At 37.7% G+C, this 16,944-nt stretch overlaps 1 long non-coding RNA gene across 1 annotated transcript; it reads left to right on the top strand.

The window, feature by feature from the left end:
- The first annotated feature begins 11,339 nt into the window (after positions 1–11,339).
- LOC148695669 (uncharacterized) lies at positions 11,340–11,760 on the top strand. Its single transcript, XR_015964909.1, has 2 exons — positions 11,340–11,481; positions 11,564–11,760. It is a non-coding gene; the product is annotated as an uncharacterized LOC148695669 (long non-coding RNA).
- Positions 11,761–16,944: the final 5,184 nt, after the last annotated feature.

Raw genomic sequence — 16,944 nt, 5'->3', positions numbered from 1 at the left:
ATTCAAAACTTCGTATCTTCTTCGTTTTTCAACCAAATTTCACAAAATTGGTACCAGAATGAAGCTTACAACAAGAGGAACAAATCCATACCACTTTCAAGCACTAAAACCCACGGAATCTCACCGGGAAAACACTACCAACTCCGGCCAAACATGCAATTCACGATCCCGATGTCCAAAACCTTCAAACGAACCACCCCGAGCCTCCTAAGGACCTCACCAAGCTTCCTACAAGCTTGAAATTCCCAAAGACACAAGAATTAACGTGTGCATGAACAGTGACCAAATCGGGGAATCTCGAGTTCGACGTGAAAACGAAGGTATCCTTACCTGAAATGGGTATGGTTGAACTCCTAAGGACCTCACGAGCACGAATATGTAAATTGTTTCCTCGATATGTGAAGGTTTTAAGGGTTTGTGGTGTTGTCCGTACTAAAGAATAGGAAAGGGAGAGAGAGAGGGGCTTGAGACAGATAAGGAGAACAGGATAGAGAGATGAGAATGATCCCAAAACAACACAACAACAATTATCCATTAGGGGCAAAATTGTCATTTCACCCCTACGGCACGACAAGTCCGGGACAGGCTCTCACACACAAGGGTTGGAGTAAAAAAACTATTTCTGAGTTAAAACTTAAATTTTCAAAGTTAAAAATTTTAGGTTTTAACATAAGGGTTGGAGATGGTCAAAAGAGCAAAACATAGATCCTCGATTGAAATGTCTTTTATTGTATATAAGTGACTGATTGTTCAGATTCTAATGATAAATATATAACTAGGTATTCAGAATATTTCTAAAAGAAGCTCTAAATTTTTGTTAAACTAATAAATAAACAATGTAAAAAAACAAAATAAAAAAAATAAAAAAACATTTTAGCTACTTAGTTTACAACATTGCAATTCTTACTATCTATTTGTATCATCTCTCTAAAAGAGATGTGACCTACCTGTGTTGGCGAGCCCTACCTCTATTAGAGAGATGATACAAGTGATGGTACAAATAGATGGTAAATGTAACACTACTCCTTAGTTTAACCTAACATCTTCAACAACACTTTCTATATTTTAACAATCTCTTAATATTCTTTTACTTTTTCAAATTAAAAAAAAAACTTTAAAAAAGGTAAATTATTCATATCTGCTACATTTTATACTAGCTTGTATAATAGCTAGTTTTCCAACAGCTACTTTTGTAATCATAGCCCAACATCCTTTTCACCCGTTGTTTTTTTCTTTTGTAAAAGTGGTAGAGTTATTACTGAAAACACAATAAAATTTACACATAATGAGATTCAATTACAAGATATGGACCCCTAAAACAAAGGTTTGAGCCTAGAAACAATAAATGGAACACAAAACCTAAATTCCTTGCAACCGCCGCCGATGCATCGCCGAAAAACATCCACCCAACAGACACCTGAAAACCAACCAAAGAATTCTACAAAATGATGGGAAAATGACTACAACAACCTTCATAAAGCACCATAGATCTTGCAATAATAACAACGAACCAAAGGAAGTTGGTGAGAGAACTTATAAGCAACAAAATCACCAAAGGCAACAAAGTAGTCAAAGACAAATCCATGGAAGGTGGTGGTGTGAACATCCGAACCAGAACAAAATGCACTTCCCGATCCATGAGAGATGGTTGTGTGAACATCTGCACCGAAGCTCTACGCACATCCTGAGATTATTGCATCAAAACGTGTTCAAAGTAATCTGGTGGGTTTGAGGAAAGCCAAAGAGGTGGAGGATGGGAAAGATGGGGAATAGAAAATGGAATTGATGGCATAAGAATTGAAAGCTAAAGCACAAATCGGAGACAATCAATGGAAAAATTGCAAGGAAAACTAAATCTGAGAGCTATCGACCCAGGCCTTAGCAAGGACCAATGGTAGAAGAGATGAAATTGAATGACGGCTCAACATACAAGCTAGAAAATCTCTCACAGTGGGAGAGATAGACTCTCACAATGGGAGGGAAAGACATACTTCACCCGTTGTTAACTAATGTTCATATGCTCTTCTCCAACCTCTCTCATATTTCAAAACTATAATTCTTCGATTATAAGTGAGAGATCTTAGATTTGATTCTCGTCGAAGATAAATTCTAACCAAATTATTATGGCTGAGTCATACTAAGATAGAGAGAGAGAAAGAGATCCTAGAGATTTTCTATTTTAGTGCATGAGGGAACATGGTTGGTTAGAGTTGATTTTTCTAACTTATCCCCAAGTATTTCTACGCAATAAAGTTTGAAATCCCCTTCATGTTTCCTCTCTACAAATAAAAAAAGATAAAAGTCTATGCAATCAGATATGTGTTGAAAATGTTGATGGGTAGTGAATGCCCACAGTGTTTTGGTGGAGTTTTTCAATGCCCTCACATATTGGTTTTTAACATTTGAATTATTTATGACTACACGTACAAATTGTCAATTCCCATAACAGATTGAAAACTGACTTTGGGAATGCAGGATATCATGTTGTCTAAAGTGTGTTGTAAATTTCAAATGTAGTAATACGAGTTGCTCTATAAATAGAGCACTCGACTGCAATCAAAAGATACATAAAATATAATAAGAAGAGAATGAGAGAAAAGATCTGTAACATTATCTATTCCTCTGTCTTTTATTTGTTATCCTCTTGTGCTATAGTTTTAGTGTGACATTTTATATCTACCTCGCACCTACCATTAAAAAGGTTATCTCTCTAATTTTGACCTATTTATAACACATTATCAACACGAGTCTCTAAATATAATTATTCTCTCATTTCTCTTCGCCGAATGAAAGAAAGAAAAAATGTTTCCCCTAAGGTTTTTACTGTTCATCTTCTTCCTCTGACTCAACTGCGCATTATACCCTCGCGACGAACTGTTTGCTCCATGCCTGCTCTTAGTTCTCAATCTAACGGTTACATACATCTTTGATTACTTGTTTGGTGTAGAGATTGATTACTAACCCAGTATTTATTTATGTTAATTTTACTGCAATCCAAGATGGTGCGGTACAATCGCCCATCTTGAACTGCAAATTTGTTCTTACTGCAATCCAAGACGGTGCGGCATCATCGTCTATCTTGGACTGCAGATCTAATTTTACTGCAAATTTTAGGTGGAGCGGTATAATCGCCCACCCTACCCTGCATATTTAAATTTACCTGCTGTTTAATTTCATTGCAATTTTAGGTGGTGCGGTATAATCGCCCACACTGCTCTGCGTATTTAATTTTCCTGCTACTTGAGTGGTGCGGAATACTCGCCCATTCTATGTTACATTATTTCAATGAGAATGGTGTGGTACAATCGCCCTCCTCATTCACCCTGAAAATCTTGAGCCAGAAGTTTCGAGTGCTTATCATTTTGGCCTGAAGATCAAAATGAAAAATTTGTAAGAACCAGAAGTTCTAACATCATATTCCTCCAGGAATACATATTATTGCAAGTTCTTACACATCTCATTTTCTTTCAGAAAAGAAAATGGCGAACTTGGCGAAGCTTGAATTTGCTGCCTTGGATATTACCGGGAAGAATTACCTGACCTGGGTACTGGATACCAAGATCCATCTGGAAGCAGGGAATCTTGGAGATACCATCAGGGAAGAGAGCAACTCATCCTCTCAAGATTGGGCAAAGGCCATGATTTTTATTCGTCGTCATCTTGATGAGGCGCTAAAGAGCGAGTACTTAACGGTTGAAGATCCGTTAGCTCTCTGGAATGCCTTGAGAAACAGATACAATCACCAGACAACGGTGATCCTTCCAAGGGCCCGTTATGAGTGGACTCATCTGAGGATCCAAGACTTCAAGTCAGTGGCAGAGTACAATTCTACGTTGTTCAGAATTACCTCTCAGATAAAGCTCTGTGGGGATATTATTACTGAGGAACATATGCTGGAAAAGACTCTCAGCACATTTCATGCCTCCAACGTGCTCCTGCAGCAGCAGTATAGAGCGCGAGGCTACACTGAGTATAACCAGCTGATATATGTGCTCTTAGTAGCTAAACAGAACAATGAGCTCCTGATGAAAAACCATCATTCTTGACCTACTGGATCTACACCATTCCCAGAAATGAATGTTGCTTCCCTCGAAGTGAACGCCACATCCTCTGGTGGTGATAATCATAAACGAGGACGTGGCCATAAACGAGGTCGATGGAATAGGAAAGGCAAGAACCATGGAGTTTAGTTTCACAACCAGGTTCCGAGGCATAATTCAGGCCCGAGTTTCAAAAATGTGAATCGCCACAAAGGCAAAGCTCCTATGAACAATGCTCCCAGGAACTCTGAAGGAGCCTGCCATAGGTGTGGTGGCAATGGGCATTGGGCGTGTACTTGTTGTACCCCAAAACATCTAGTGAATCTGTATCAAGCCTCCCTCAAGGAGAAAGGTGTCGAGACCAATTTTCTCGACCAGGCTAGACCAATGGATATACCTGATCCAGTGTCTAACTTATCAGGGCAGTTGAACACAACCCACCTAGATGTTCCAGACTTTATTATGGAATGGGGAAATGAAGTATACCGGTCCGATTGAATCATTGATGTACTTTTATTATGTTGAACTTATAGTATTTCAGATTCAATAAAAGTGGCATGTAAATTTCTTGTTATAACTTGCTTTTAACTCTGATTCTCTTACTCAGAGAGCATGGATAAAAACTGTGGTTTTTCTCAGAACATGAGAAATGGCGGAGATATTTGTCTTGCAGATAGCGCAACCACACATACAATACTTCGTGATCAAAAGTATTTCTCAAGCTTAATACTTACAAAAGTAGGGGTAACAACAATATCAGGACCTTCAGATGTAATTCAAGGTTCAGGGAAAGCCCAGATTATGTTACCAAATGGAACAATATTGTCCATACATAATGCATTGTATGCTACTCGATCTACTCGAAATTTGTTGAGTTTCAAAGACATATGTTTAAATGGATACCACATTGAAACGAAAGGTGTAGAAAATGTGGAGTATCTATGCATTACCTCTAATGATACCCAGAAGCGTATATTGGAGAAGTTGCATGGTATGTCGAGTGGATTGTATTATACATACATAAGAACAATTGAATCACATACTGTCATGAACCAGAAGTTCATTGATTCAAAAGTTTACATGCTTTGGCATGACCGTCTGGGTCATCCAAGATCTACCATGATGCGTAGGATCATTACCAACTCTAATGGACATCCATTAGTGAGCAGACACATTGCTATCTCAAATAATAACCCTTGCAAAGCTTGTTCTCAAGGGAAGTTGGTAATTAGACCATCACAACTAAAGGTTGATGCTGAATCCCCATCATTTCTGCAAAGAATTCAAGGGGATGTTTGTGGGCCTATTCAACTATCATGTGGACCATTTTGATATTTTATGGTTTTGGTTAATGCATCTACCCGATGGTCACATGTTGTCTCTTGTCTACTCAGAATGTAGCCTTTGCGAGACTTCTTGCTCAAATAATTAAGTTACGAGCACAGTTCCCAGATTATCCCATTAAGTTAATCCAACTTGATAATGCTGGTGAATTTACATCTCAAACCTTTGATGATTATTGCATGACATTGGGCATTGATGTTGAACACCCTGTTCCTCATGTCCATACTCAAAATGGTTTAGCAGAAGCATTGATCAAGCGGCTTCAGTTAATAGCTCGTACTATGCTTATGAAAACCAAATTGCCAGTCTCTGCATGGGGACATGCCATCTTACATGCTGCATCATTGGTTCGATTGAGACATATAGCTAACCATCAATACTCTTCAGTACAACTCGTTTTTGGACATCAGCCAAACATTTCACATTTACGAGTTTTTGGTTGTGCTGTTTATATGCCTATTGCACCGCCACAACGCACTAAAATGAGACCCCAGCGTAGACTGGGAATTTATGTGGGTTTTGATTCACCATCTATCATTATATATTTGGAACCCCTGACAGGTGATATGTTTACAGCTCGTTTTGCTGATTGTCACTTTGATGAGACAGTCTTCCCATCGTTAGGGGGAGAAAAGACCGTTCCAGAAAAACGGAAAGAGCTGACATGGGTTGTTGCCACTTTGTCTCATGTTGATCCTCGTAGCATTCAAAGTGAAAATGAAGTGAGAAGGATCGTTCATCTTCAAAACATTGCCAATCAAATGCCAGATGCATTTAATGATGCTATGAAAGTGACAAAATCACACATACCAGCTGCAAATGCACCTGCAAGAATTGATGTCCCTATTGAACAAAATAAAGTGGCAGCGAATGATTCATCTGGTGCATGCCTGAAGCGTGGTAGATCCCCAGGTTCAAAAGATTCAGCCCCTCGAAAGAGAAAGTCAAGGGCACAACTGAATCCAAATGAAATCATTCAGGAAGACAAAATGAATGATAAATCCATAATTCATGATTCTGGACTTCCAGAAAAAGAAAATGTCCTTGATGAGACACATGTCCCTGAAGAGATAAAAGTACATGAAAGCAAAGAAATCTCCATAAATTATGCATGTACAAATGAATTGTGGGATCAGAATGAAATAATCATCGATGATATGTTTGTATTCGCAGTAGCCACTGAAATCACCTTAAGTGATGATATTGAGCCTTACTCTGTTGATGAATGCAAATAGAGACATGATTGGCCTAACTGGAAAGAAGCAATCCAAGCAGAATTAAATTCCTTGGACAGGCGGAATGTTTTTGGATCAGTTGTCCAAACCCCGCCTAGTGTAAACCCTATGGGTTACAAATGGGTATTCACAAGGAAACGCAATGAGAAAAACGAGATCGCAAGATACAAAGCACGACTCGTTGCACAAGGCTTTTCTCAAAGACCTGGAATTGATTATGAGGAGACATACTCTCCTGTAATGGACGCAATTACGTTTCGTTACTTAATAAGTTTAGTGGTTTCAAAAAGACTTGACATGCGACTTATGGATGTCATCACTGCGTATCTATATGGAGACTTAGATATTGACATCTATATGAAAGTCCCAGAAGGACTTAAGTTGCCTGAAACAAGTAACAAACCTCGAGGTATGCTCTCGATCAAATTAAGGCGATCATTGTATAGGCTGAAACAATCTGGACGAATGTGGTATAATCATCTCAGTGACTATTTGATCAAAGAAGGGTATATCAACAATGTCATTTGCCCTTGTGTGTTCATTAAGAAATCCAATTCTGGATTCGCTATAGTGGCAGTATATGTTGATGATATGAATCTAGTTGGAACTCCTGAATAGCTTAATAAAACTGCTGAATATCTGAAAAGCGAATTTGAAATGAAAGACCTTGGAAAAACAAAATTTTGTCTCGGCCTGCAGATCAAGCATTGTGCTAGTCGAATTTTGGTCCACCAATCAACTTACATTGAAAAAATTCTGAAGCGATTTGGTATGGACAAGGCTTATCCACTCAGCACGCCAATGGTCGTTCGTTCTTTGGACATTAAGAAAGATCCATTCCGTCCAAAAGAAGATGATGAGCTGGTCCTTGGTCCAGAAGTACCATATTTGAGTGTAGTAGGTGTTTTGTTGTATTTAGCACAATGTACTAGACCAGATATAGCTTTTTCAGTTAACTTGTTAGCAAGGTATAGCTCTGCTCTAACAATTCGCCATTGGAAGGGTATCAAAGATGTATTGCGATACCTTCGTGGGACAACAGACATGGGTCTCTTCTACTCAAAGAACTCCACAAATGACCATGTCCTTGTTGGATATGCATACGCTGGTTTTCTCTCTGATCTGCAAAAAGCCCGCTCACAAACTGGATAAGTGTTTAAGAATGGAGATACAGCAATCTCATGGCGCTCAACCAAGCAAACATTAGTTGCTACATCTTCAAATCATTCAGAAATACTTGCTTTACATGAAGCAAGTCGTGAATGTTCTTGGTTAAGATTAATGATCCATCATATCCGGAATTCATGTGGTCTAACTTCGAAGACAGACAATCCAACTATCATCCATGAAGATAATGCAAACTGTGTTGCCCAAATGAAGGAAAGATTCATCAAGGGCGATAAGACTAAACACATATCTCCAAAGTTTTTCAGTGCACATGAGCTTCAGAAGGCTAAAGTTATTGAAGTCAGACAAATCCGTTCAAATGAAAATCTGGCAGACTTACTCACCAAATCTCTACCAAAGTGCACGTTTCAGAAGTTAGTGCAAAGCATCGGATTACGTCGACTTACCAAACAGCTAAATTTGGAGAATGCGGAATAGGGCGAGATACATATCAGGGGGAGCATCCATGATACATGCTTGTTGTACTCTTTTTCCTTCGATTAGGATTTTTCCCACTGGGTTTTTCCTATCAAGGTTTTAACGAGGCAACATAAGCATACTTGACACTATATCAACGATCCAGGAAAAGTTGTACTCTTTTTCCTTCGCTATGGTTTTTTCCCACTGGGTTTTTCCAAGCAAGGTTTTAACGAGGCAACTCATGTTGATATGTGGGCATCCAAGGTGGAGTGTTGAAAATGCTGATGGGTAGTGAATGCCCACAGTGTTTTGGTGGAGTTTTTCAATGCCCTCACAGATTGGTTTTTAACATTTGAATTGTTTATGACTACACGTACAAATTGTCAATTCTCATAACAGATTGAAAACTGACTTTGGGAATGCAGGATATCATATTGTCTAAAGTGTGTTGTAAATTTCAAATGTAGTAATACGAGTTGCTCTATATATAGAGCACTCGACTGCAATCAAAAGATACAGAAAATATAATAAGAAGAGAAAGAGAGAAAAGATCAGTAACATCATCTATTCTTCTGTCTTTTATTTGTTATCCTCTTGTGCTATAGTTTTAGTTTGACATTTTACATCTACCTCGCACCTACCATTAAAAAGGTTATCTCTCTAACTTTGACCCATTTATAACAATATGCTTAATAGTTGGGATTTGAATTTCCACTTTTTGATTTCATTTTTTTATAAAAGCTGAAAACATTAACTAGTTTTAGTTTTCAAAAAATGAAAATTAGAAAACTAAAAAACCAACAACTGAAAACGAAATGTTAACTCATTATTCTATGGGTCCAACAATACTCTCTATATAAACAATTCGTGGTTTGTTTAATTATTTTTTGAACTCAAAAACATAAAAAATTAACTAATTTGGTTCAAACTGGGCTTGTTAAATGAGCTTCTAGGCAATATTGAGGGAGATTATGTTAAACATATGTATAGAAACCGTGAAATTTATATATATTAACAAAAAGGTTTAAAAATAACGTGTGCTAGATATAGTGAAGACTAGATCTCCAATTAAAGAATGGAGGATCCAGGGGAATGGATCGATTCGAATCAAGACTCGGACCTCAGAGTCCAAAATGTTAGATCAGCGTGGTCATAATGACCTATATGATCTGGACCGGATCATCTAAAGGTACCATCAAAATAAGTCAATCTAATAGGCACTAGAATGGTAGACATGGGCCGCCGTTGCAGAGACCTACTAGGCCCTCGAGGAATGTAATTCCTAATCCTACTTTGATTAGGAGAAAATCTTGGGAATTCCTATTATTCTGGGAATTAGCATGTGCTTTAAGTAATCATTAGCCTAATGGAAAGAGAAATATCCTTTTAGATTTCCTATTAGGATTCTCCCAACTTCAATACAGATTTCTATCCTCATAAGGACTCTCATTGAACACTATAAATACGCCCTTTAGGGTTTGAGGTAAATGTATGACATTCTACACTTTATTCGACTACTTGACATTGTAAACACTGTCATAACTTGATCATCAAAGGGTCCTTGGTAGGTACTTCCCCGATGCCCAAGGTCTTTTATGATCTCTTCTTCTTGTCTTATAGGTGGCCGACAATTGTTCGTATACTAAATGGTGATGTGCGAATTTGATTCCAATATATGTGAATACTATATGTACCGTATTTTGGAGTTTTAAAAATGTATGATTTAGCTAATCATTAAGACATGCAAGAAATGAGAAAATATTTAAAAAAAAAACTACGTAAGTATATATATAATAAATATGTATAATATATATTCTACAAGAAATTATTGGCTATGATACTAATTATACAATAGAATATCTGCATGCGTGGTTGCTGCCGACCCATGTGTAGCAGTACAAGGCTTACTAAAAAAAATAGAGCACGTACATAACAAAAACATGAGCAAGAAATTAGAATTATATACATACGATTTCAATTTAAATAACAAGTTTTATGGTTATACAACCTTAGTTTTGCGTTACATATTAATCTATTTGTGGGCTTACTAAAAAATATAATTTCGAATCTTTGATGTCATCAGCCAGCTAATATTCTCTTAGCACAATATAACACAAATCATCGGCTAGATTGTGAGTTTAATCATGGGAATTCTTGTCTAAATATTTTTTGCCTTAATAATTTGAATCTTGATGTGGCAAACTTATTTTATACATGAAGATCTATACACACTTTTAAAAAGATATGATTCCTTTCAAACGAAGGAAGATGATATACGTATAATCCCAAGCAATATATTGTGATAATCTTGAGTGGTTTTTAGCTAAAATGATTTCTGAGAATGACATAACACCTTACTTTAGTCTCTGACAATGAAAATTAATAGAAGTGGTCCTTGAGTTTGTTTACTGTCAATCACTTTGGTCATTTCATGAGAAATCTGTCAATATCTTCGTTAACTGAAAGAGTTGGTTTGAAAAGAAAAAAAAACCCTTATAAAGGTAGTCACGTGGTCGTTCACGTAACAATTTAACAAGGATATTGACAGATTTTTTTCACAGACCATCCAAAATGATATACGGTGGATGAACTCAAAGACCACTTTTATTGATTTTCAATGTTAAAATAAATTAAGGAGCTATGGGAATCTCAGTAACCATTTTTACTATATAAAAAATAAAAAAAATCATCCGCAGGCTTGAAGTTGGAGCCATTATCCAGTATGAACTGAGGGTGGTTTTGGATGGGCCAAGTTGACGGGGCCAGACTCATTGCTCATCACCAAAACTATAAAGCCTGCAAACTCGTAACTAAAATTAGCCCAAACCTTGTCCCCTTTAGCCTTTTCTATCCAAGTGACTAATAGAAAAGCCCAAATTTCGTAACTGTTTTTGTTAAAGGCCATTATCTTCAAACGCCTACAAGTACACCATGTAAGCCATCCATTTTCCACAAGCAAAAGCACGAGCTCAAACGCACAAGCTAGCTATCAAGCTTTTCACTACTAGGAAAAATGATGAAGGGCATTGTGATCCCAATATTGGTTCTGCTAGCCGTGGCTCACCTAATGGTGCAGCAAGGAGAGGTCGTTGTCTCTTGTGGCCAGGTGGACTCGACCAAACGGGGTAATCTTGACCCGGCTTGCTGCACCGGGGCGCAGAACATCAAGAACCTCGCCCAAACCACAGCTGATAAGCAGGCCGCTTGTGAATGCTGTAAGGCAGCGGCAAACCACTTCCCCAATGTTGACGAAGTTACAGCTTCTACTCTCCCAGGCAAGTGTGGGATTGAGATGAATATCCCCATCTCAATGACCACCAACTTGCTAATTAACTTTTCGCTTTTTTCTTGGACCAGCATCAGCCTAAGATGGAGGTGATCACAAGGCAGGAAATAAAGCAAGAGAAAGCTTTGAGGGTTATATGATCATCCCCAGACATGAGCATTCCTTGTATTAATAAAAATATCTGTATTATTTCCTGTCGAAATAACGATTATTTATGCATGATTTGAGAGACCTAGTTAAATAAATTCGTTTCTGAGATATTTATAAAGACGTTCCTGTTGTTTCTCCTCTTTAATTCAACATGTATGCGCTGATTAGGCCGCCTGAAATTCAGTATAGATTTGATCTGTTGCAGAAGCAAAGTACTGATGGTGTTGATCAAGAACTTGTTCAAACCCATGTAATGATCATGCACAGATTAAAAACTGAGGCTCATAACAATCTTTTATATTGTAATCGGATAAACAAAGTTCCGAACGAACATAGTAATAGTATTCAAGCTATTAAGAGAACACACAAGCTCAGTAGCAAAAGCTGCTACTTCATGAGCAAACCTATTGTTGGACCAATTTGCGAATCAAGCAAGCTCCCCTTGCATGTAATGATGTGGTGGTGAACCTCTCATTCGAATTCAGTGTCTCCGAATCATGAGAAGCAGCTAATGGCACGCATCGATCCCTAGGGGTTTGAATACAACGATCAATTTAATCGATCCCACGCAGTTTGTAAGTCACTAAATCTACATCATTTTCATTGGAGACTACTTTAGCTTATGCCAAAATACTATTGTAGCTCCATAGGTTGAACACTGAAATGTGCAACCGTGCAACCTTCAAGTGTCTGACCTTTCGGACATAAACGAAACAGTGATTACGACATGGAGTAAAAAAAAATTCATGTAACTTGTACCGACTCCATAATATGTTTTCCGATTGCATACTTGCATATCTCATTCCTGAATCATCTATTGTAGAAGAAAACACCTCAACCACTTTGAGCCCTTTGTCTAATAAATCTTTTATTTTAGGGAGTTTTAACGAAACATTTCCGGTACTGTTCACTTTTAACGAAAAACTATATTTTTACCTTTCTCTGATACTATTCATTACACCTTTATTTGTCATTTTTCATTAAAACTAAAGTTTTTTTGAACTTTTCATTAGTTTTTTATTTATTTTAACCATGTTTCAGTAGACTCCCCTGTATTTTTATTTCAACAATGAACATGTCTAAGACAAAATTTCCAGAGTAAGTTAGCAATTATCTCGAAGAAGGATGAAGTTTCTGTTTGAGGGTCATTATCAAAATCAAATAAAGAAAACTCTGCAGAGAGATTGAAAACTGAAGAAACACACACAGCAAAAAGAGGCAGGAAATGTAAAGGGCGGTAACCATAATTTCATTGCAAGGGAACTAATTTAATAAGCCATTCAAGAGACGGACGCATATTAACTAACAAAACGATTTCATAACAAACAAATAAAATATACAACAAAATATAAAATTATGTTGTCATGTTGAAGTTGAAGAAAGCAGCATGGAAACACAAAATTGTGGAAAAAGTAAAACTTTCATTAATTTGAATGAATAAGCAGTTTACATCTAAGCCAAAATACATGAACATCTCAAATGAATTATACATCATTACTCCTAAACCTCATCTTAACTTTCCAATAATTTCAAGGTCTCTGTTGCCACCACGGTGGCGGGCTAATCTGAATGATGGAGTCATCAAGCACCTTGCTCCTGCAAACAGGGCACTGCATCTCAGAAGTGAAGGAGTACAACCACTTGTTCAAACAATCCCCACAAAATAAATGACCGCATTGAGTCACCACCGGCTCTCTAGCCATCTTCACACACAGCTTGCAGTCGAAATGCTCTGCAAGTCTCGGGGGAGACGAAGGCTGATCCGGACTACTCACAGAGCGGAATGAAGCTTTGTCATCATAAGTCTTATGTTCAAGTTCACTTTCATGAGAAGAAGATGAATCACAGATTGAATCGACCGAAGCAGAGGCATCATCTGCATTACAAAGACTATGGAAAGGCTGGACTCGAGAACCATAAAAGTAATCATATTCTTGTTCTGGTTCTGGAAAGTAAGGTTCTCCGTAATCGTCTTCTCCTGGTTCTGGATGAATAACTTCATGGTATTCAGGTTTACAGTCATCATCCTCTAAATCATCATCAAAATGACAGAATTCATCATGATCACCGCCAAGTTGAGAGCTTTCGCAATCGTGATCGTGACAGCTTTCGTCGTGCTGATATTCTTGCTGTGGTTCTGGGAGATATGAACCAGCATCGTCATCAAGTTCACAGCATTCTGGCTCGCAAGTTGCATAACCTGAATGATCAGGAGAATGAGCAGGAGAATGAGCATAACCAACACTATGTGGACTGTATGGCTCATACCCAGAAGGGTCATCGTCACGCTTAGTTTCAGAACCAGAAGAAGAAGAAGAAAAGTGTTGAGATTCTTCTCGTGGGAGGTTTCTGAAGCGGAAACGCTTAACTTTCTTGGAACCACGCTTACGAGGATTGGTGGGTTTAAAGGCACACTTGGCTTTCGGTGGTATTATGCTTTTGTGGCTGGAACTGGAAGCCATTGATTCAAACAATGCAGAGAATTAATGCAACGAAATCGAAGAAGAACGAAGAACGTGACACCCAGTATGCAGAGAACGCAAAGCAATTGAAGAAGGAGAAGATTGTGCGAAAAAGAGGTCGAATCAAGAGAAGGAAGAAGAAACTGGAAACTGAGAGCATGGAATTTTGAGGGTTTCTATATCACATATATTATATATATAGTATTAGGGTTTCACGGTTGGATTCCTAATTCTACAAGGACTAGGAGACGTGGCCCGCAAGCTTTCTCCTTTTCGGTTTTTATTTCTATTTATTTATTTATAAAAAAAATTAAAAAAAAATGAAAGAAAAATAGAAATTGAATTTTGAATTTGAGAAATAAAAGTTTACCGTCGCAGCTAATTGCCGTTGCTGCTGCCACCGACTTTGCACTTTAATTTTTGCGCAGCCAAACCCTAATTTTTCAAATTAAACCCCAAATAAAATGGGGAAGAAATCGGTGTTGGTAAAGTGCCGACTTGGGGGAATTTGGTTTGCACCAAAACCCCCACAGGTTTAATAAAGTTTATGGGCCAATAACCCGAATTACCCTCCCAAATCACAAAGAATTTCCTAAACATGTCCAAAATTGCGACTCTATTTTTTCCCTCCCATTTCAATTGCGAATTAATAATCAAGCCATTAGAGTAATCACAATCTATCTTCTTACCCTTTTGATCCAATAATTGTCCATATTTCTGGTTTATTGTCACGATTAATACTTACATTTGTATGCTTCTACTTTCGATTAACGTTGCCGTTACCTTAAATAAATTTCAAGCCTCCTATTACATGAAGTCCTGCTATGCATGATATTGTGACATTCCAATATCGAACACAAGTTTGCTCACAATTTGTATGGTATAGACATATAACTGAGCCAAGTCTCGAGGAAACAATGGTTTAACTTTTACTCAAGTCCGTTACTTCGTTGATTTTTTGGTAGCGAACTGGATACATGAAACATAAGTATATACTATTTACAGTTCACACACCTCGTCATTAGCACATGTTAATTTTACAACACATTTCCTCCAACTTCATGTTGGTTTGTAACGGATGGCTCTATGTTAATGGAGTTACACTGAAGGAAGATTTGATCGTAGAACCGCCCACATGTATTGAATTTAATTGTGAGCACCAGACAAACTAGTTTTCAGGTTTAGTATTTTTCCATTTTTCGGTTAGTATTCTTCATTTAATTCAACTTCTACTACGAACTTGAGTAGGTGGTGACCACCCACCCTAGATGTACCAAGCAAAATCGTATCCTAACTCTAGGAAGTGATCAGCCATCGTGGATATACCAGGCATGATAACTCCTAGAATGCATATGGTCCCCATTGCGGATAAATTAAACAGAATGATAGGCATAGTTTAATAACATAGGCAATGATCACCCATCGCAAATATACCAAGTATGATCACCCCTAACATTTGCACAGTCCCACATCGTGGATATACCAAATAGGACCATCCCTATACCACTGCTACATAGTGCAACCATATCACCACACATCTTTCCTTTCACCTCCGCACTTATGATTTACAACGTGAGCACAAACATTATCAATTTCATATGACAATTAAATACCTTGTCATATAGGCATACAAGTTCTACTAAATACTTCTAATAAGGATCTAGGCTCATATTTTTATACTAGTAATCATAATAACATTCATATCATCTAGAAGTTCAATATACATGTATATCACAGTAAGGTGCCATTTATACGTGAATCGAGATATACATCAATAGGGATAGCTCACTAACCAAAATAGGCCTACTAGGCTCTACCGAGTCTCGCGTAATACTAACTTTATTATTTAAGAATGATTCTAAACATGTTGACCAAAATTCAACCCTCGGTCAACATGGCCAACGGAACGATCAACCACCCTTGTAATCTAATATGGAAGATCCACCCACTAGATTTCCGATCCATAAGTTCCTAAGAGTCTCAATATGTTTCTAAAACAACTGATTAAAATTTCATGATGATTTTACGATTGGATCTCCGTCAGTCGCAAATTTAAGTGATGGTCAATGATTGGTTCTAAAAACTTAGAAATTCAATTTGGGAAGATACGAACTTCAGATTCCCGATCTGTAAGTTTCTACATCCTCATGTATTACACAAGAAATATATTATAATTTCATAATGATCCAACGGTCGAATCATCGTATATTACAAAGGTTGATAATTTTATGATCCTTTCAATTCGAAAGATCCGTACATCGGATTCCCAATCCACAAGTTTCCAAGGTCCTTACTTAATATGTACAATAACATCCTATAAATTGGTGACGACCCAACGGTCGAATCATCGTCTAGTACCAAAATCGAACGTCAGTATAGTTATCCCCTAATTCGAACAGACGAATCATTGTATCAAGTTCCAACAAATGGACTTTGGATATGAACTCAGGACATTGAGGAAATCTTTCTGTCCAAAATCCAGGTCGAAGAGTTCCCCATGCACCGCCACCAGCGGTGGCTACGGTGAATGAAACACAGTTATCCAACCAACTCTAATTTCCATCAAAGTTCGCAACAAGTGGCTCTCAGTATAAGGACCAATTTCCATACCTATGATGAAGTCTAATTCAATTAGGAAGGCACCTGAAATCCCCTCGAACTGTCGGAAACCCTAAAATGGGTATCCTTTTATTTGACTTTAATGCTGCTCTGTCGTCCCCAAACTTGTTTAGGTCATGTTTTTGAAATGAAAGAGGGAACGTCGATGATTAGTTTGCAGGTGATTGATGGCTGGGAATCACTGGAAAAACGCTAGAATAGCGAACTGTGTTGCCCGTAAA

Source organism: Pyrus communis, chromosome 7, assembly GCF_041283825.1.
Source record: "Pyrus communis isolate YQ-2024b chromosome 7, ASM4128382v1, whole genome shotgun sequence".
Classification (NCBI taxonomy): domain Eukaryota; kingdom Viridiplantae; phylum Streptophyta; class Magnoliopsida; order Rosales; family Rosaceae; genus Pyrus; species Pyrus communis.
The sequence above is the reverse complement of the archived record's forward strand: the minus strand, read 5'-3'. Positions and strand labels throughout refer to the sequence as shown.